Below are 22,731 nucleotides of genomic sequence, written 5' to 3'. Positions count from 1 at the left end.
ATCAAGAAAATACAGTATGTGAACCTTGGTTCAAGAAACAAGTGAGGGAACCAGCAGTTAGCGTAATGGCTATGTCGCTGGACTCCCACGTAGTCGACCGTGGTTCACGTCCCAGACCCGGTGGCTTAAACTCAAGCCAGGCACATGTGCGTGCGTGCCCAAGATCCCGAGAGGAGAATGGAGGAGAAGGGATTGCGGCGTGACCATCCCCCCTGGGGGATGATTTCTCACTTTCTGTCTCTATGTCTCTCTCTGTCTGTCTGGTGAGCGCACGCGCCCTATAGTGAAAATCTCTCCAAAAAAAAAAAAAAAAAAAGAAAAGAAAAAAGAAACAACTGTTAAATGACAATTTGGGGACTATGGGAGCAGTCGTGATGAACTGTGTATAAGCAGATATTAAAATACTAGTACAGGTCCAGCCCCTTGGCTAGTGATTATGGGAGCTGCATCCCTTGTGGCCAACTGCAATTCGAGACCCAGGCACAGTGGCTTGAAAAACAAACTTATTTGGCATGTGGGCCCCAAATCTCTCTATAAGTGGTTGGTCCCATGATGTACAGTAACTCTACTCAAGCGAATTCCGCAGGGCGACCTCAGGTGGAAGCCCCCACCAGATCAGCTTGAAACACACCAAGCACAGGCACAAATATCCAAGATCCAATAGGCCAGAGAACTGGAGGGAGGAAGGGTATCACAGTGAGACCAGACCCTGCAGAGTATGTATCACTCTCTTTCTCTTACCTGCATGAACACATGCTCTATAAGAAATGAAGAGGAATTTTTTTTTTCAAATCTCAATGCATGAGGGTCATGTGCAGTTAATTCCAACCCTACAGAACAATCTTGCAGGAGCCCCATGAAAAAAATACAAGACAATCCTGATGTTTAACATCCACCCATTTTCTGGGTTAACTGATGCAAACCGTCCTCACTCTCTCTACAAAAGAAAGTGAAACTAACATAAGCGTAACAAAAATCTGTGACCCACAACAGAACATTTTAAGTTTCTCTCTGTCAGTGGCTTCATCTGCTGTCAGATAATACTTGGAAAGGAAGAATAGCTTGTGCGACTGTTTCCTCTACATGCAACTGTGGCGTTAAATTTCACAGCCTGAGAGACTCCAAGCCTGAGAAATGCCACTATGAGTAGCAAAATTGAATGGAGAACACTTTTTTTCCTATTACTTGTTGATTCTTTGAAAGCATACGCAAGTATAAAGTGATATTTCTATGTTTATGAGCAGAGGTGAACAAAGAGAAATATCCTTGCAAGTGTGCTTACTAGAGGAGTTGTACTAGACTACCAGTTTTAAGCAATGGTTTTATCTGCCTTCCAGTTTGATGACAATGATGGTTCAGTCATGTAAGGGTTTCACCGTACAATACCCCAAGTATCTAGACATTTAGTGGTGACTATGTCTGTCAGAAATGCTCTGTAAGCGATCCCAAAAAGAGGGAGATAAAGGTGGTTCCACTGCATTTAAAATAAAATTCAAATAATCTTTTCATTTTGCTTCTCTTCACACCTTGCATACATTGGCTCTTTCTGCAGTAATTCAGATTTGCATGTGTAGTGCATATTTCCCAATAATTGAATGACAAGGGGAAGTTTCAGCATTTCAAAGCTAGGGATCTAAAGAAACTCAGACATCTGCATGTCTTCTGTCTCTCTTCAGTAGAAACAGATGTAACCAAATCTTGATCAATTATTCTGATGGTGATTAGTATCAATTCCCAAAGTGTAATGCACAGGTTAAGAAATAACTTTATATAAAAATATACTTTGGGTACAGCCAGTGACGTGGTGAATAAGGCACTGGATCCCACACAGCCAACTGCTTGGTTCAAGTCACTCCTGACCTGGTGACTTGAAAAACACCCTGCATGAGTATATGTATGCCCAAAATCCCAACAGGAGAACAGAGGGGAAGAAATTGCGGTGTAGCCATACCCTCTGGGAAGTGATTTCTCTCTTTCTCTCTCTCTGTTTCTCTCCAGTGAGCTTACTCACTCTATAGCAAATTTTTGAAAGGAAATTATGTAATCTACTTTTACCAAATAATTGCATAATCTGATATCAAATATTCAAGGACTGCATGCATGTACAAATTTTATTACTGCCCCAACAGTAAGAGACAATGAATAGATAAATAAATAAATAATCCACTTTTTTTGAGATGATATAACCATTATGGAACATTGGCAACCTCATAATTCTTTTCATGTAAAACATCATAGATGAGAAAAACAGTTTGGAATTACTTTACTTAGAAAATGAAAGAAGTCTTAGTAGGAAAGAGTCAGGTTCTGGCCCAAAATAGGACACCTGTGCCAATAGGGTAATTGAAAAAAATTAATGTGTTAGGCTATTTCTGTAGATGTATAGAAACTGAACAGTCAAACCGAGGAAGATAAGAAAATTCTAAGTATAGCACCTGAAAATAGTTGCTTTACCCTCAAGGCCACAGGCAGAGAGAAAGGAGATTCGTGTTGAGTCCAAGAACTGTCCAGTAGAAAGCGCATTCATGACAGCAGTCCTGCCTGGTGGGGCCCGCGTGATTCAGGACTATCAGGCATTGCAACTGAAGCCATTACACTAAGTGGTAATGAGGAGGAGGCAGGTAGATGCTGATTACTCTCTCCTCACCAGCTTTCTACCAAATTCCCACTTTGCCAAACCTAAACAGAAGGTAGTTGACAAAAGAGCTGGGCAAATGCAATTTTTACAGACCAAAAGAATGAGGAACAAAAGAATGGAAGCACAGGAGCTAAATCTAAGGACAAAGAAGCAAATAACCACTAAGCATGTTTTTATCTGATTAATTGTTGAATGGAGACCTGGCACTATGACCAGTGAAGAGTAGTGAAGAGTAGATCTCAATAACTATTGGCTATTGGTTAACTATTGGTTAAATTGTGTTCATTCTCTCAACAAATATAATGGTGCAGCTTGAATGTATGACACAATGTGGGACCCCAGCAGGGATCAATGCAGATGAAATTTCTGCTTCACAGAGCTTATAATCAAATAAATTGTCCTAGTCCATACAGCAAATTATTGCACTGATACAAACCAGAAACCACTTATCTCAACTATCCAGAACAGTATCCCTTCTACATCATCAGGATAGCCCTTTTCTAGGTGTACTAATGAGCGCCCTGACCACAGTACCTATGTAGGTTAGCCTCCTTTCTTCCAAACGGCCCTCCACACTCCCAACAATATCTCTTGGATATCACATACCCCTACCCGTATACACCATTTTACTACTATACAATACATGCAGCTTCCAATGTAATATTCAGGGCTCTAAAGCAATAGTTGACTGAATGAATAGAAAGCAACTCTCTCTCTAAACATGTGTTACCGTTGTTTCTACAAATAGATACTGTTATAAATATTCTATATGTGTTCTATCTAAAGTTATTAAATACCTGCTTCCTTATTAACATAATAATGGTGAAACAAATTAATCTTTCTGAAACATACCATTGTATCGTCTCAATATAATGATCAACAATAATTATGAATTAAGTATAGAATATTGGTGGGTTATATAAAAATTAAAGAGAAATATCTAAGGCACTTGCTATATGATATAAAGTGAGTTGGAGACTATAATACCTTCCTCTTACCTTCATTGAACTTAAATTAAAATAAAGTTAACATGTAACCAGTAGAAATCCTGTAAATAATAGAATTGTCAGAAATTGAGAGGAGCAATGCAAAGTAGTCTAGTGGATGGAAACCTCATCTTTCATACGGAACAGTCAAAAGAGCCAAAAATCACAGGGCAAACGTATACCGTGTAAGATAAGTAACCTCTAAATGAACTAAAATGGAAATTATGTAAAGAACTTGCCTCTAGTTAGTGGAGTGAGGTAAGAAAAGGTGGGTAGAAAATAATGGTTAAGGTGCTAGATTCCCACATGGTCGAACGCCATTTGAGTCCTAGACATGGCAGCTTGAAAAATCACACTGGGCACATGTGTGTGCATGCCCAGAATCCCATGAGGAGAATGGAGACAGAATTGGGATGTGGCCACTCCTCCTGGGAGGGGATTTGTCACTTTCCCTCTCACTGACCCTCTCTATCTCTCTGGTGAGCACACACGCCCTATGGCAAAAACCTTTAAAAAATAATAATTTCATTAGATTCTCTATATAATTTCATACTTTTCCCTGTGTGTGTATTATTTGATATAAAGTGTTATCAAAGAGAAACTGAAACTTTCATATAAACTTTTGATGATAGAGTGTGGGTCTTATTTTTTTTCTTTTTTACCATAATTATTTTCTTTCTAGTCTTGATAATGTATCTTTCAATGGCTGTTTTCCACTTACTCTCCCAATGCTATCATTAAAATAATAAGCAATTCTGTGAGTAAAGAATAAATCACTCAGGGGTTGAGACACTGGAATGAAGTGATTAACTCACCAAAGAAAACCTGGGGCTCTAATTTAGCTGCTATGTACACAAGAATATCTAAACTTTAAAACTATATGAACTTTCAAAAATATTTCTAAAATTTACCAAGTTAATTACAAAGTGTTGTTCTTCACCAGAAAAGAGAGCTTCACCAGAGAAGAGATTCAACATTATTTTTAGATTATGTATTTATCTGCATCTTAAGTATAACCAAAGGGATTATGTTTAAGCAGACAGAAGAAAAAAGAATATTCATAACCTACAAAGTAGCAAGTTTACACAAAAATAACACTGAGATACCTCTGCTACTCACCAGTGAACTTCCTGAAAACTCCGATCTCTCTATTCTGCCTCCTTTCTTCCCCAGAAACCCCCTCCTCAGTGCTCTTCAATCTGAGTTTGATGCATGAATATCTTCCCCAAAGATTCCAGTAAACTTGTTGTTAGGTTCCTTGTCCTCCAAGATCCTACCTCCCCATCATTCTCGTAGGCGTCCATCCTGAATGAGCTCTGAACAGCACGACTTACAGGGCACATTCACAGTGATGCGCTCCCTCCAGACACTTTCGGAGCCTTGCTGGGTGACCTCGCCTTTATCAGAAATTCTGGATCCTTCCTTATATTGTCAACCATACTGTAAATTCCTCAAAGTCACTGATCAAAATTCCACTGTTTTCTTCCCAGCAGTGACTAGAACAATGCTGGGTAAATAACTGACCCATAAAATTTCACCTTTTGTGTTACACTTTTTGTTTCTCTCTCCAAGGACTTTATATTCTAGATCAATTAATATCACAGTTCTAACCAATCCACGAGACCAGTGAAATAACTATGTATATGTTTACATATATTTTTTTTTTGAGAGAGAAGATTTTTGGTATAAGGTATGTGTGCTTGTCTCTCGTCTTTCTCAGAAAGAGACAGACAAGAGAAATCACCCCCCAGAGGGGATGGCCATGCAGCTAATCTCTTCTCTTACTTTCTCCTCTTGGAACCCTGTCCACATGTGCACGCACTTACAGTGTGAATATTAAGCAACTGGGTCTGGGACCTGAATTGTAGTTGACTACATGGGAGTCCAGTGACATACCATTACCTATCTGCTGGTCCCAGTAACTGTATGTATATATAATTGTATTTTCCACTATTTATTTTATTTTATTTTACTTTGTGTAACTTTTTTAGTAACTTGAATATTTTCAAAAACATATTTTGTGTATGTATACTGCATATTAATTTTAGTTATCAAAACATAAGATTAACCAGTGTGCCTATATGTGTCACAAAACAATAAAATAAAAATTATTTACACTATTCAAAACTTTTTTATTTATAATATATATCCTCACCAGCTTTTCAAAAGTATCTTAATTATATTGCAATAAAAGACATATATAATAAGGTTATTAAACATGAAGTGAGGGTCCAGGCAGTGGTGCAACAGTAACACAACTAGGCTCACATGGGCAAGGTCCTGAGTTCACATCCCAGGACCTCACTGCGGAGGCACTTGCATGCCTGTGAGTTGGGCCAGCTGAGACTGGAAGTGGATTATAATGTGAGGGTATTGTTGGAGTGACACCTTTCTCTCTTTCTCAAAAATAAATAGAAATTCGGGAACCAACAGTTAGCGTAAAGGCTATGTCACTGGACTCCCACGTTGCTGACCGCGGTTCGCGTCCCGGACCCGGTGGCTTAAAACTCACGCTGGGCGCGTGTGAGAGTGTGCCCAAGATCCCGAGAGGAGAATGGAGGAGAAAGGATTGTGGCGTGACCATCCCCCCTGGTGGGTGATTTCTCGCTTTCTGTCTCTCTGTCTCTCTCTGTCTGTCTGGCGAGCGCACGCGCCCTATAGCGAAAATCTCTCCAAAAAATAAAAATAAAAAAAAATAAATAGAAATTTGAAAATAGAGAAAGAATAGGTTTTTAAAAGTCTTCCATTTTAGATTAAATATCTATTCTGTATTGCTTTGACAGAAGTGAGCGTTAGCTTTTCTTTTTCTTTTAGTTCAAATAAAACATTAAATTATCATGTTAGAAAAGTCAGTCTTTCTGGTATTAAAGTACCAGTCTATATGTCTTTAACTAGTGTATTGGGGTTAGGAACTTCAACCATGCTATGGTTTCATTTTTTTCCAGTAACTTCTCTCTAATTGTGTTACATTCATCCCACCTTTCCCACCGTGTACTATAATGATACTGCAGCAAGACTCAGTAATTTTCCTCTCCATTTCACTTATTTGAAAAGTCTCACTTTGGGCAATTAAGAGTGAAGACTAGCAATTTGCTAGCAGGGCTGGAAGGGAATTTCTGGGACCGGAGGTGATACAAATTGGAAAGATAAGACTTTGCCTACCTCCCTCTGTTGCCTCTTCTAGGTATTAGCTAGTCTATACTACTAGGAGAATGAGCTGAAAATGATCTGAAAGGAATGCCTCTCTCTCCTGGCTGACCTGGGCTCAGAATTCCTGGTAGTTGGTTGATTGATGTTCTCCTCTGCTTGGGTCCTTGGTATGGTTTGTCCCCAAATAGTGTACTCTCCATAAGTAGGCTTTCTTACGGGGCATCTAACTGTATGAAGTAGTTCTATTCCCAGACAGCTTTTCCATCAACTACTCTTAGACCACCCAACAAGTATCTATGTACAGCCTCTGGGTAGTGGCCTTTCCTTGCCCTGCAGGTGACCTCTTGCATGGGGTACTGAGTAAAGGCTTCAGCTCATCCACTTAACATACCATGAACTTCAATATTCTTAGCATGCCAGACAGGAAGTTGCAAGTTGTTCTATTGCCCTGTCCACAAAATTCCATCCTACAACCTCACTTACATATTTTTCTCTATTCATAAAATATAAAAATCAATGAATCTCCTTTATAAGAAAACAATACCACCTCTAAACCTAGGCAGCTGAGCCCTTCCCTAGGTTCTGTGTTTTAAAGAACCCTGCTCTGGCCCTCTTCTAAACCCCTCTTCCTGGAGGAGTCTGTGAGTTAAGCCTTCCTAGAACCCACACCCTCCACTTTTAGACCATGGTCCAGTCTCTGGGCTCTGTACAGGCCTCTTTTCTGAACCCATTTCCCTAAGAAAAGACATCATCACCAGTGTGCCCACCCCTAGACCTAAAGAGTGTTGAAGAGGACTGGCGGCAGGGTGTGGGAGGCACTTGCATGCCTGTGAGTTGGGCCAGCTGAGACTGGAAGTGGATTATAATGTGAGGGTATTGTTGGAGTGACACCTTTCTCTCTTTCTCAAAAATAAATAGAAATTCGGGAACCAACAGTTAGCGTAAAGGCTATGTCACTGGACTCCCACGTTGCTGACCGCGGTTCGCGTCCCGGACCCGGTGGCTTAAAACTCACGCTGGGCGCGTGTGCGAGTGTGCCCAAGATCCCGAGAGGAGAATGGAGGAGAAGGGATTGTGGCGTGACCATCCCCCCTGGGGGGTGATTTCTCACTTTCTGTCTCTCTGTCTCTCTCTGTCTGTCTGGCGAGTGCACGCGCCCTATAGCGAAAATCTCTCCAAAAAATAAAAATAAAAAAAAATAAATAGAAATTTGAAAATAGAGAAAGAATAGGTTTTTAAAAGTCTTCCATTTTAGATTAAATATCTATTCTGTATTGCTTTGACAGAAGTGAGCGTTAGCTTTTCTTTTTCTTTTAGTTCAAATAAAACATTAAATTATCATGTTAGAAAAGTCAGTCTTTCTGGTATTAAAGTACCAGTCTATATGTCTTTAACTAGTGTATTGGGGTTAGGAACTTCAACCATGCTATGGTTTCATTTTTTTCCAGTAACTTCTCTCTAATTGTGTTACATTCATCCCACCTTTCCCACCGTGTACTATAATGATACTGCGGCAAGACTCAGTAATTTTCCTCTCCATTTCACTTATTTGAAAAGTCTCACTTTGGGCAATTAAGAGTGAAGACTAGCAATTTGCTAGCAGGGCTGGAAGGGAATTTCTGGGACCGGAGGTGATACAAATTGGAAAGATAAGACTTTGCCTACCTCCCTCTGTTGCCTCTTCTAGGTATTAGCTAGTCTATACTACTAGGAGAATGAGCTGAAAATGATCTGAAAGGAATGCCTCTCTCTCCTGGCTGACCTGGGCTCAGAATTCCTGGTAGTTGGTTGATTGATGTTCTCCTCTGCTTGGGTCCTTGGTATGGTTTGTCCCCAAATAGTGTACTCTCCATAAGTAGGCTTTCTTACGGGGCATCTAACTGTATGAAGTAGTTCTATTCCCAGACAGCTTTTCCATCAACTACTCTTAGACCACCCAACAAGTATCTATGTACAGCCTCTGGGTAGTGGCCTTTCCTTGCCCTGCAGGTGACCTCTTGCATGGGGTACTGAGTAAAGGCTTCAGCTCATCCACTTAACATACCATGAACTTCAATATTCTTAGCATGCCAGACAGGAAGTTGCAAGTTGTTCTATTGCCCTGTCCACAAAATTCCATCCTACAACCTCACTTACATATTTTTCTCTATTCATAAAATATAAAAATCAATGAATCTCCTTTATAAGAAAACAATACCACCTCTAAACCTAGGCAGCTGAGCCCTTCCCTAGGTTCTGTGTTTTAAAGAACCCTGCTCTGGCCCTCTTCTAAACCCCTCTTCCTGGAGGAGTCTGTGAGTTAAGCCTTCCTAGAACCCACACCCTCCACTTTTAGACCATGGTCCAGTCTCTGGGCTCTGTACAGGCCTCTTTTCTGAACCCATTTCCCTAAGAAAAGACATCATCACCAGTGTGCCCACCCCTAGACCTAAAGAGTGTTGAAGAGGACTGGCGGCAGGGTGTGGAAAGGGAAGAAGCTGGGCAGGTGGGAACAGGCCAGGGCTTGGTCACTTCCGGTTGGGGCTTCCACCTAATCTCTTCCCCTGGGTCACCAACTGTTAACATCCAGCCTGAAATAGACTCTTAACTGAAGAATTACGTGTCCTTCTGTGCATCTTGCAGGCAACTCAAATAACTTGAAGTACCATTTTCTTGCCTTAGAGGAGAAGAATCACTCCTTTTTCTCCTCGTGAGGAAAGAATAGTCACCACCACACCTCCCTTTTCTTACCAGGATGAAAGGCCTTTCTCCTCTTATTCATTCTTTATGTTGGAAAGGAGGAAGGTGTTATGCAGTTAAGATGGAAGCATCGGTTTTAAATTGGTCCCTCTTAGTAAACTTCAGTTGCTAGTGGCTTGCTATGTCACTCTGAACTTGGAATATAGGAGTTTTTCTGTCTTTTGTGTATATATATGTATACACATACACACATATATATAAAGCACAGAGAAGTGTGTGTGTGTGTGTGTGTGTGTGTGTGTGTAAATCACAGAGAAAGCAACAATGTAAACATGAAGACCAGGTACTAAGAAACATAATTATGGTATTTGGAGTTATCATGGTTAAATAAAGAGCAAAGAGAAGACTAAAGAGGTATCTTTTTTTAAAAAATAATTATTTATTTTATTTTATTAATTAATTCATTTATTTTTTAGCTTGATCAGAGAGAGACAGAGGGCAAGAGTGAGACAGAGAGGAAGTGAGAAAGCAAGCCACCAGATTCAGGACTTGAACCCTAGTCAGCCATGTGGGAGTGTCCAGCACCTTAACCACCACGCCACCTGCTGGTCCCCTAAAGAGGTATCTTTAAAGAAGATTCAGTAAGACTTGGTGGATCATGAGTTATATGAAGGAAAGATTATCAAAGATAATGTCATACAAATTTTTTTTTCTCTCATTAAACTAGAAGGTATGACAATTCTGGACTGATATTCCTATGCTCAATTCTGAGCCAGAGCTCAATAGTGACTGTCCCTTGATTGGGCAAATGTGTCTTCAGTCTTACCACAGTCCCTTCCCAGCCTATATCCCTCCTTTACGGCCATCCACACATGAATTTTCAATCCCTGATCCAATCTTTCTATTCTAAGTAACAAAATTAATGGCATCATTAATGGAAATGGAAAAGATGATGCTGCACTGGCGAAAACGTTCTGTCCCCGTTCAGTCTGAAGTCACAGGAGGACATCCCTGACGGAATCGCCCCACAGCCGGAAGTACAAGTCAAACTTCAGGAAAGCATCTGTACGAAGTTCAGCACCAGGACCAGCAGTTGGTGTAATGGCTACGTTGCTGGACTCCCATGTCGTCGACTGTAGTTCAAGTCCCAGACCCGGTGGCTTAAACTCATGCTGGGCATGTGTGCATGCATGCCCAAGATCCTGAGAGGAGAATGGAAGAGAAAGGATTGTGGCATGGCCATCCACTCTGGGGGATAATTTCTCACTTTCTGTCTCTTTGTCACTCTGGTGAACACACGTGCCCTATACCAAAAACCTCTTCAATAAAATAAAAAAATACATAAATAAATAAATTAAATTAAATAAAGAAGTTCAGCACCAAGACTATTTTAGAGACTACCAGCTTTGGTGGTAATAAAGGTCTCATTTATTTGTCTATCCACCAGTTTATTCACTTACGTGTTCTTTTTTTATTCATTACTCTAACAAATATACACCGGCTATATATCAAGGTGCTGATACTGCACTGGATACTGGGAATTCTAGCGTATGTAAAAGTAGAACTGGTCTGAGCCCTGAAGGATCATGCAGTTTGGTTGTACTAACACATGTTAGTCAAATGATAAAACATTAAAAATCTATAAAACACCAAATTTGGCAATTATTTTGAAGGAAAAGTCAATGATGTTCTGAGAGTTTAAAAACGTAGGGATGTGAGATTTGGCCAGAGAAGTCAGGGAAGTTTTCCTTCCTGGGGAAATACTACTAAACCAGGATATTAAAAAAAAAAAATGAGTAAGATGCATCTTGGTAAAGAGAGGAAGGAAGTGAGTTCCAGGAAGGGCAAACAATATTTGTGAAGGTTAATCCACAACATGGAATGATAGCCAGCAGTTTGGCAATAGGGAGGGCAAAGGGAATTTAGCAGGGGCAGGGAGTGGCAGTGTCAGTAGTTCTACTGCAGTGTCAATAGAATCCTGCAGGTTTTGTTAAGGTGTGTCATCTTGTCTGTATTCTAAGTGCAATGTTAGTTTATTAGTGAGTAGGGTAAAGAGAACAGATTAACATTACTGGAGCTATGTTTTCAAAATTTTACTGTCTAGAGTGTAGGAAAAAATAAATAACAGATGGGAATAGACAGAAGAGAAAGTCAGAGCCAAACTCCAGGCAGCTCAATAGACAGTGGTGAGGCTCTATAGAATGAGTTCAAAGTACCGAGAAGTAGCCATCCCAGTGGGATATAAGAAGCAAATTATTAGGTAGACAAGATACTAAGTTATAAAATGAATAAAACAAAGCTAATGGAAGAACATGAAAAGAACAGGCTCTTAGATATGAATTCAAACCAGGGAAGTGGATTATTTGAAGCTCAAGACTTAAATGTCTCCATTGAGAAGTGCATCTGTTTTAAAATCAGGCTATGAAAGAGAAACGACCACTAAGGCTGAAGGAGCTGAAAAGCTAACAAATGAGGAAGATGAGGCCAGCTTGTTAGTGAAGAGTTTACGGTGGGAGAGCAGCAGGTGGCGTGGTAGTTAAGATGAACTCCTACAGCGTTGACAGTGGTTTGAGTCCTGGACATGGTAGCTTGCTTTCTCACTTTCCCTCTGTCTCTCTCTGGTGAATTGAAAAAAAATAATAATAATAAATTAAATTTATTTATTTATTGTTTTTAAAAGTGTTTTCTGGGGGAACTTAATAGACACAGTAAGGTCTTGGACGGCTATAAACTGAGTAGAAAATGAGTAGGAGAACCATGCCCTTCACCTTCAAGATACATGCTCATATAGATATCACTAAAAAGCAGGGATGTAAGCAAGAGGAGTGGGAAATACATGTCAGGAGGCATTTGAAGACTGCATTGAGAGCAATTTTGGCATGGCAGTACCAGATCTTAACTGAGATCAGAGATCCACCACTCTCTCAGTAAAGATAATGGGCATGTTTACCGTAACAACTTGCGCTACATTTCAGCTTTGGGAGCAATGTAAAGAAGCATGAGGATACACAGAGGTTAGGTCAGTCAAGATGGAGGATTAGCAGGACCAGCAGTTAGTGTAATGGCTATGTCGCTGGACTCCCATGTAGTCAACCACGGTTCATGTCCTGGACCCGGTGGCTTAAAACACGCAGGGCGCGTGTGCATGCATGCCCAAGATCCCGAGAGGAGAACGAAGGAGAAGGGATTGTGGCGTGGCCATCACCCCTGGGGGGGGATTTCTCACTTTCTGTCTCTCTGTCTCTCTCTGTCTGTCTGGCGAGCGCATGCACCCTATAGCAAACACCTCCCCCTCAAAAAAAAAAAAAAAGACTTAAAAAAAATGATGGAGGATTAGCCTGAAAAGTCTTCTCTCTCTCTCTCTCTCTCTCTCTCTCTCTCTCTCTCTCTCTCTCTCTCTCTTCTTCACAGCATCCAAGCTGTGAAAAATCAAAAGTCATAGATCAATAGGACATCAGAACATGTCTGTAATATTAATGCAAAGGCTGCAATACTGGGAAATAGATCCCACTGCAGATGGAGTCTTCATATAAAACCCTGACCAGAAAAAGAGGCACATCCAACCTGTGGCTAACATGGAAAGCACAAAGCAGCAACCTGTCTTGTCTGAGCTTGTCTGAGAGGCCCTGGTGACATCTAGGACACCCCTGTTTCCATGGCAAATAGGGAGGGATCTGCAGAGGGGCATTGTTATTATGCAAAATTGTTCATTTTATATGCTTCACTTATCAGTGTATTACAGCAAGGAAATTATTAGGCTGAATTAAGGATTCTTACTAAGGAAAATGAAGATAATGAAGTCTATATTGAATATAAACCAAAACCAATGAACTCTTCAACAATGCTGCACACAACATAAATACTACCGATGCACTTTGAGCTGGCAAAATAAAAGAACACTATAAACATTTATTAGCACTAAAATAAGTCAGCCGTAGGAAAAACAAGCTATCCTAATACTTTACAGCATGTCAGGTAATAAATCTTGTTAACATTTGTGTTTTGTTCATGCATCAAACAAACCACTAATACTCAGCTCTCCAACGACCACTCCAAACCTACATAATGGTTTTCCTTCCTTCAGTATAAACCTATTACAAAAGGGAATTAGGAGACTCTACAATTTTATAAGGGAGAGCTAGTTGTTGCTTCTCTGCCAAGCTTGAGAGATCCTTACTGCTTTGCTGGAACTACTCTCCCCAGTTCACAAGGGTTTAGTGGGTCCACTGCTGGGTACAAGGGAAAAGCACATGATATTGGGCTGGACGATTCAGTATGTTCCCTTGTGGTGGTTGGCTCAGGTTGGAAATGGGACCACTGAGAGAGATGGCCACTGAGAGAGTGAATACTTCTCCATGGGAACTAACTCCATGCAGACAGTGTGAAAAACCTGCTCAGCCGAACTTGTGGTTGAAAGAGTGAAGTTAAGGCAGATTCTTGTGACCTCAAGTACAGAAACCAGCTGCTGAGGGAGTCAGTGTGAAAAAGTGGTTCTGAGAGAGAGAAACACAATATGAAGCCAAACATACTCTGGGCTTTTTGTCAGTCAATATAATTTCTTTTCTGCTTGATTCAATTTGAATTTTTTTCCCTGTTACTGACGGGAGTAAATATCTTAATTAAAATAGTATTTAATCCAAGTAAAGATGCTCAGCAGACATGCTTTCAACCCCCATTTATCTCATTTACAAAGTATACCATCTAGGCTAGACACGGCATGTGATCATAGGGTCTTACCGCCCAGTTACGAAGAAGACACATGCTGTGTAGAAAAAAGACATGAGTCTGTGTGGGGTAAATGCCAAAGAAACGTGCCAGCAGTTTGATGGGCATGAAAGGTACAGGAAAGTACAAGGGGAGCCTGTGGCTGCGTTACACCTGCACTCCTCATTATTGGAGCTGTGAAGGTGTGAGGCAAGCCCAGCTTACCTTTACAACACATAAGATCTTGTGTTTATTGTATCTGAGTATAAACAGAGTAAATATTAATTGTTTAAGCAGGTGTACACACAACTTGAGATGCATAAAAATCTCACAAAATCTCAGATTATAATCTATACTTATCTGAAACATCTAAAAATCATCTAAAAAAAGAGAAAAGAATAATATATATAGTAGATTAGTTTCACTTCCTTAAATTCCACTAAACTGCTAACTATACCACATGGGGAAATAAGTTTTTATAGCCCTCTATTCTGATATTCTGAAATGATCATAGATTCAGAGGAAGTTGCAAAAGAAAAATTACAGAAAGGTTCCATGTATCCTCTTGTCAGGATCCCAAAATGGCAGTATCTTGCACAACTACAGCAGAAGGTCAAAATCAGGAAATGGTCATCAGCACACTCTATTGAGTAAATTCATATTTCACATTTCAGGGACCCGCAGATGGCATTGCAGTTCTGCTGCTGGACTCCCAAAGGCCAACCACAGTTTGAGTCTTGCACTGAGTGGCTTGAAACTCATGCCAGGCACATATGCATGTGTGCCAAAGATCCTGGGAGGAGTATGGAGGAGAAATGATTGTGGCATGGCCAACCCCCTTGGGGCGTTATTTCTTACTCTCTCTCTCTCTCTTTCTCTCTCTCTCTCAGCAAGCACATGTGTCCTGAGACAAAAATCTCTAAAAAGAAAAACATATTTCACAATTCATGTGAGGTCTGTACTTGGGGGATGTGTGTGTGTGTGTGTGTGTGTGTGAGTGTGTGTGTGGCTCTGTGCAATTTTATCATCTGTGTAGATAGAAGAAACAAAACTTATTCCATCACTACATGATTTTCTTGTACTGTCCCTCCACAGTCATAGCCATACCCATTCTCATCCTTAATGCCTGGCAGCCTTCAATCTACATCCAAATAGAGTCATGCAGTGTATAATCCTCTAAGAATCCTTTGAGAACCACACAGTGTACAATCTCCTGAGGCTGCCTTCCTTTGTATAATAACTGTTAATCTACCAAGCTGCCATAGGCAGCATTGGTTCATTTCTCTACGCATTCCCCAAATTCATGTGTTGGAAAGTTAAATCCTAATGTGATAAGGAGGTACAGCCTAATGAGAGGTGATCGGGTCGTGAATGAGGAGCCCTCAAGCATGATCATGTTGTGATTGTGAAAGTGCACTATTACAAAACAGGATCTGCCTCTTGTGCTGTCTTGCACACTCACTTGTACCCTTTGCCCTTCAGCCATGGGCTGATCCTTAGCAGATGTCAGTTTCCAGGTCTGACAGGCCTGGGATTTTCCAGCCTCCACAATCATGAGCCAGTTAGGCTTCTGTTCCTCATACATTACTCACTCTTCGGTATTCTGTTACAACGGCAGGAAAAAGACTAAAATAGTACATATTTCTGAGCAATATGCCATGGTATGGATACACCCAGTTCATCTGATCTGTCACCTGTCAAAGGACACCTGATTTACTTCCAGTTTGAAGCCATTATGAATAAAGCTGTTATGAGCATTCCTGTACATGCTTTTCTGTGAAAATAAATTTTTATTTCTCCAAGATAAATGCTCAAGAGTGTACTTGGTGGACCACTTTCAAGAGGCTAAATCTTCAATGACTTCACAGATCTCAAAAAGACCTCACTATTCTCTATTTCTCACATTATTAGGCTTAAAAGGATGATACTGTTTCTGGTCTTTTTTTTATTTCTACCAGATGCAACATCTAAACCTTGGCTGAACCAAGGAAACTGTGTTTTTCTGCTTTTGAATTCAGTATATTGAACACTTTCTTAACCTGCTGCCTGGAAACAAGCATCGGTGTGGAATAAGCAGATTTCTTTCTCACACAGAGAAGCTTTAGGTGCCAACCAGGCCCACTTTGGTGTCTGGAAACAGCCACCAGGTTGTGATTCATGCTTCATGGGCTCATAAATAGTTCATAAAATTGCAGACAGATAAGGTATTTTTGAGGTCTTTTATTTAAACCACTGTCTAGTATTTCAGTTCCCCAAATAATAATATATGGCAGATACCTAGAAAATTCTCAGTTCCTTCTTTGTCTTTGTGAAGAATGGAGACAAGTCACTGAGAAGTGACCTGCTTGTTGAACAATCAATGCATTTCCTCTATATGTGGTATTAACTCTGTTTATTGTTCCACTGAGACAAAATAATGTCACTTGCATTCCAGGGGAAACACATTCAACAAGACAAAAAAAAAAAAAAGGAAGAAAAATGCATTGTTTGAAGTGCACACAGAGTTTCTACTTACATTTTAAGATAAGGCAGAGACTTTCTCTCTGTCCTTGTTTTCTATGCTATATCTGAACCTAAGTACATCCATGGTATAGCCATGGGTGAGGACCACACCTACCATACAATGTACTAGATGGGAAAGGGAAAAATATGAATTCAGTTATTTATCTCATGATTAATGATTGAATGCTTATGATGTATAGGCCCTGGGATAAATGGATGTGATTCACAGCACTGAATGGGACAGATAAAACCTGTCCTCATGCAGAGTATAGAGTTCGATGTCATGTGTCTGTATGACAATAAGGTAGCCAAGTTCAGAGAGCCTCAAGAGCATGGAGAAGGGGCACAAACATGACTGGGCAGTTGAGATGTCTTCCTGGGGCCAGCGAAATGTAAACTGGCCCCTGAGAGATGAGTAAGAAATAGTCGAAGGGAGATAAATGGGGAAGGGAGAAGTGGGAGAGAGAAGCAGTTCAGGCAAAAGGTGTAGAATGCATATCTCAAGGCGGTGGAATGCATATCTCTTTCAGCAATTAAGACTCATCTCATCAGAACAGCTACACTTCCAGTCATAGCTGCCATACTTCTGGGCATAGGGGGCCACACTTCCAGTCATGGCTGCTATGCTTCCGGTCATAGAAGTTACACTTCCAGTTGTAGCTGCTAAGCTTCCGGTCATAGATGTTACACTTCTGGTCATAGCTGCCACACTGAGCATGAGCAGAATTATGAGCTAGGAGAAAGAAAACACAACCAGGACAGGATGGTCTGTCAGGCGGGGTAGGGAATTTCTTCCTTAACCTGAGTGCAACTGATAGGAAAGTTTTCTTGTTTGATTGGCTTTTTATCATTTTCCTTAAATACATATTTAGTATTTTTATAAAAATAAAGTATGTATACTGAAAATTCCAAACAAATTAAATATTCTTAGATCATCAGTTTGGGTTAAAAAAAAAGAGTTAAAGGATGAGAAAAATAATCCCCCCAGTAAATACTTTCAAGTGAAAGCATATCAGGACTCTGTAGTCCTGAGCTCTGCTTGCATTTCCATGCCCCCGTGTCATCTTCCCTTCCCTCATTTCAATATCATATCTTCCTTTCTATCCAACCTTTGCCTCCCCACAGCATCAATCTCTCCACCAGTCAGAATCAGTCATACCTTCTGTGCACCCTCAAAGCATTCCACACATTGCTATGTATTGTCTTGGTGTGTCAGTTTTCATTAGAAGACTGTGCTCTTTGAAGAGAGACTACTACATATCAGTTCTCGATCTTCATTCAAGCATCCTATAATTCACTCATTCATTTGTGTTTCGTGTTGTTTTGTTTTGTTTCATAACCAGGTAGGCTTTATTCCAGGGATGCAAGGGTGGTTCAACAAACACAATCTCACAAACATAATACACCATATGAAGAGAAAGATAAAAACCATATAATCATTTCAATCAATTCAGAAAAACCTTTGACAACTTTGGGTGGTGGCCATTGCCGGACTTCGGCTTCCAGTCTATGGAGAGCAGGGCTGTGTGGACAGTGGCTCTGGCACCCTGCGACCTGCCATCCGAATTCGTGGCCCTGCTGATCTGCCTCTGCGCAAGCCCGCTGCTTCTGACCTCAGCAGCGACGGTGGCCCAGTAAGCAGCCCAAATGCAAGCCATCAAGTGTGTGGTGGTAGGAGATGGAGCCGTAGGTAAAACTTGCCTACTGATGAGTTATACAACAAATGCGTTTCCTGGAAAATATATTCCTACCATCTTTTAATTAATTAATTTTTTCATTTCATTTTCCTTTATACATTTTATCACATTATTATTTGTCTTACAAAGTGGTTATTTCAACAGGTGAACATTTCTCCCTAGTACAGTTGATAAAACTACAAAACATCTTCAACAGATAATACCACACCTCTTTGTGCCATTAATGCTTTGCCTCCTTATTCCTCCCCCAAATGTCCTTCCTCAGACCCTCCTCGTTCACACATACTATATCTGGTATTTACATCTATATACTGTGTTTCTATATCCTTTAGTCAATTAGTTTCAGTCATAGAGTGCAGCCACTCGGTATATATTAAGTGGGGACATACAATGCCTCTCCTTCATAGCCTGGCTTGCTTCACTCAGCAGTAAGTCTTCCATATTCATCCATTTCATGTCAAAAGCCAGGGTTTTGTTGTTTTTTATGGCTGAATAGTATTCCATTGAGTATATGTGCCACAGTTTTTCAATCCACTTAATCTGTTTGTGGGTATTTGGTTGTTTCCATGACTTAGCAATTGTGAATAATGACACAATAAACATCAATGTGCAAGCACTTTTCCAATTAAGTATTCTTCTGTCCTTTGGGTGGATACCAAGGAGTGGGACTGCTGGATCATATGGTAGTTCTATTTGTAGATTTTTTTAGGAATCTCCAAATAGTTCTCCACAGTGGTTGGACCAATTTACATTCCCACCAGCAGTGTAAGAGAGTTTCCCTTTCACCACACCCCTGCCAGCACTTACCGTTTTGTTTTTTTTGTTTTTTTTTTTTTAATCTTAGTCATTCTGACTGGGTTTAGGTGGTATCTCATTGTTTTGATCTGCATTTCCCTTACAATGAGGGATGTTGAGCAATTTTTCATATGCCTTTTAACTATTCATATGTCATCTTTAGAGAGTTTTTTTTTCAACTCATTCTCCCATCTTTTAATAGGATTGATTGTTTTTCATTTGTTTAATAAATATTTATTGAGAATCTTCTATGTGCTCAGGAGTGTTCTAGGCTCTGGCAGTGCTATCAGTGAACAAAGCCATCAACATTCCTTCTCTTCTTGGAAACTGCATTACAAGAAACACAGTAGGGAGCTAGAAATATCACTTGGTATCTTGGCTTACAAGAAGAAAGTCAGGATCCTGAAATGGATACTGAACTTCAGCTGTGAAATATTTATTTCCTTGACCAGAAATGAAGATTTTTTCCACTGAAACTTCTACCTCCAGATTCATTTCAGTGGGGTAGGGCTACCTCTGTGTCCTTCTCATCTTTTCTCTCTGTCTCTCTCTGTTTTGCTATGTCTCCCTTTGACTTTAATTTTCTTCTTTTTTTTTTAAGGTAAAGTATTCTCTGGGCTCTCAAGCCCCTCTTTTATTGTGTTAATTGGTGCATTTTCACATTCCATTTAGGAACCACACAAACCAGGCCAGGCCCATCCTGAGAAAATGTGCCACAAGGATTTTGTTTTTTGTTTTTTAAAATTAAAGTCTAACCTTTTTTACTATCTTTTTAAATTTTTTCTCCTTTTTTATTTTACTTTCTCTTCTTCTTTCCTCTTCACTAATTCTTTTTCTTTATCTTTATTCATTGGCTGCTCAGTCTCTATGTACTAAGTGTCTAGGCAGGTCCAGTGAACAGCTTCCAAACATCTGAGTATGATTAGGGTTGGAATATGATTAGGGAGATTCCTCATGGCTCCTGTGAACTACTTATTTCAGGGAACAAGAGAAATGAAGATTTTCTACTGATAATTCAGCCTCCAGCAAACAATCCAGCATGGTAGGGAGCCCCTCTGGCCTTCTATCTCTGTCTCTGCATTTCTGTCTCTGTCTCTCCCTGTTTCTGTCTTCTCATGTTTTTGTAATTTTTCCCTTTTATGATTTTTTTTAAAGATAGAGTTTTTCTCTTGCTCTCAGCTCCACCTTTTCTCTTGCTAATAACCCCTCTGGTCCTCCCACCCAGGCAGGGGAAGTGAGCCTTTGGAAGAAGATTCCTCATGGCTCCTGTGAACTAGTTTTCTATTTAGTGCTTTTTTTAAAAAGAAAAACAATAATTACAATTTGTTTCATTTTATTTTGCCTTTTTTCTCTTTCTTTGTTGTTTCTTTCTCTCTTTTTCATTTTCTTTTTTCTTGTCTCTCCACTCTTCAGTATCCATTTAATGTGTTTCTAGATAGATCTAAGGGCACTGTAGCTAAACATCCAAATACTATTTATTAGGGTTAACATATTCCTCAATATCTACTGAATCTGCTGCACCAGCAAACACAACAGAATGGCAAAGAGATTCCAGACCTCTTTCTTCTTGCTCCTGAACATTCAGATTGAACTTCAAGAATTAGAAAGAAGCACACCATCCATTAAATGAGAAGAAATCACCACAGGACCACAAGAAATATGGGAAAGCAAGAAAATACCTCTCCTCCAAGGGAAGATAACTCCTCTTCATCCACAAGCAGTTCAATGGAAATCATGGAAATGTCTGATAAAGAATTAAGAACATTCATAATGGCGAAACTAACAGAGATGGAAGAGAAGATACACAATGAACTGCAAAAGAGGCAGGAGAAAGGAGCTGAAAAGTTCCAGGAAGTGAGGAAGTTCTTGTAAGATCTAAAAGAGAAAATACAGACTATAAAAAAGAATAAAATGGACCTGTTAGAGATGGTTATAATACAGGAAGTCAAAACCTCCCTTGAAAGTATTAAAAGCAGACTAGATCATACAGAAAATAGAATCTCAAACGTAGAAGATAGAATCACTGGCCTAGAAAAAGTCACTACAAATACTGAGAAAATTGCCCAAAAGAGTGAGAATAACGGGAACCAGTAGTTAGTGTAATGACTATGTCGCTGGACTCCCACGTAATCGACTGCGGTTCGTGTCCCGGACCTGGTGGCTTAAAACTCACGCAAGGCGCGTGTGCGTGCGTGCCCAAGATCCTGATAGGAGAATGGAGGAGAAGGGATTGCGGCGTGACCATCCCCTCTGGGGGGTGATTTCTCGCTTTCTGTCTCTCTGTCTCTCTCTGTCCGTCTGGCGAGCGCACGTGCCCTATAGCGATAAACCTCTCCAAAAAAAAAAAAAAAAAAGAAGAGTGAGAATAACATGTGAGAAGTACTACATACAATCAAATGTCCAAACATCTGGATAATTGGTATCCCAAAAGGCAAAAAGACTCATAAGGGCATTGATAATCTATTCCATGAAATCCTTCAAGAAAATTTTCCAAACCTAAAGAAGCATTCACATATCCATACCAGAGAAGTTAAATACAGGCACACAGAAATGAGAGTTCAAAAACTAAGAAAATGACCAACTTAATCATAGGGACAAGTCTGGAGTTGAATATTATATCCCAGAATTTGATTGGGTAGATCAAATCACAACAGAAGATAGATTAAGTACATGAAACTGAACTGGTGAGATAGAATTTTATGACTTTTGACTAAAACATTGCCAATTTTCTTCCAGGCTTTGTTTTCAATTTTAAGGATATTTTTCCTGTCTTGAGCTGCTGATAGGTTCATGTACCTACTATTTGAACAGAATCCTAACCTGTTTCCTGGCTTTACACTTTACACAAAGTTCCTTAGCATTTCTTTGATCTATTAAAGCTAAAACTGTAATACATGTATACATATATATTTTATATACACATATGTATGTATATGTATGAAACTAGAAATGGAAAATTATTGACAATAACATGTATGATTAAGCCACTGTCCAGTATATTCTGGATGGGAAATCACATTTTGTATGCTGTGACAATGCTCAGGGAATGAATGTGAATTATTCAATTTTTTTTAAATTTCAGAAGAAAATTACAGTGCACTTGTTGCTAGATTGTAACTTTGTCCATAATTTTTAGTTTAAGCTATTTTGTGAATCAATAAAATGTGGAAAATGTTTAGTAAGGAAGAGAGAGAAGAGAAAGGAGAAAAAAAAAAGCATGCTTAATTGACAAAAAAAAAATGAAAAGCTATTTGCTGATATGTTATAGAGTAATACCTTTGGCTTGACTGACATGCATAGTATTTGTGCTGGAAAAAGAAATGTTGTACACTGTAAAGATGTTATTAAATGTAAATAAATAGAGACCAGCAGTTAGCATAATGGCTATGTCACTGGACTCCCATGTAGTTGACCGCTGTTCAAGTCCCAGACCCAGTAGCTTAAACTCACACCAGGCGTGTATGCATGCATGCCCAAGATTCCCAAGAGGAGAATGGAGGAGAAGGGATTGCAGAGTGGCCATCCCTCCTGGGGGGGGATTTCTTGCTTTCTGTCTCTCTGTCTCTCTGTCTTTCCGGCA

This window comes from Tupaia chinensis, unplaced genomic scaffold, assembly GCF_000334495.1.
Source record: "Tupaia chinensis unplaced genomic scaffold, TupChi_1.0 Scaffold000095_1, whole genome shotgun sequence".
NCBI classification, from domain to species: Eukaryota; Metazoa; Chordata; class Mammalia; order Scandentia; family Tupaiidae; genus Tupaia; species Tupaia belangeri.
Note: the sequence above shows the minus strand (reverse complement) of the source record.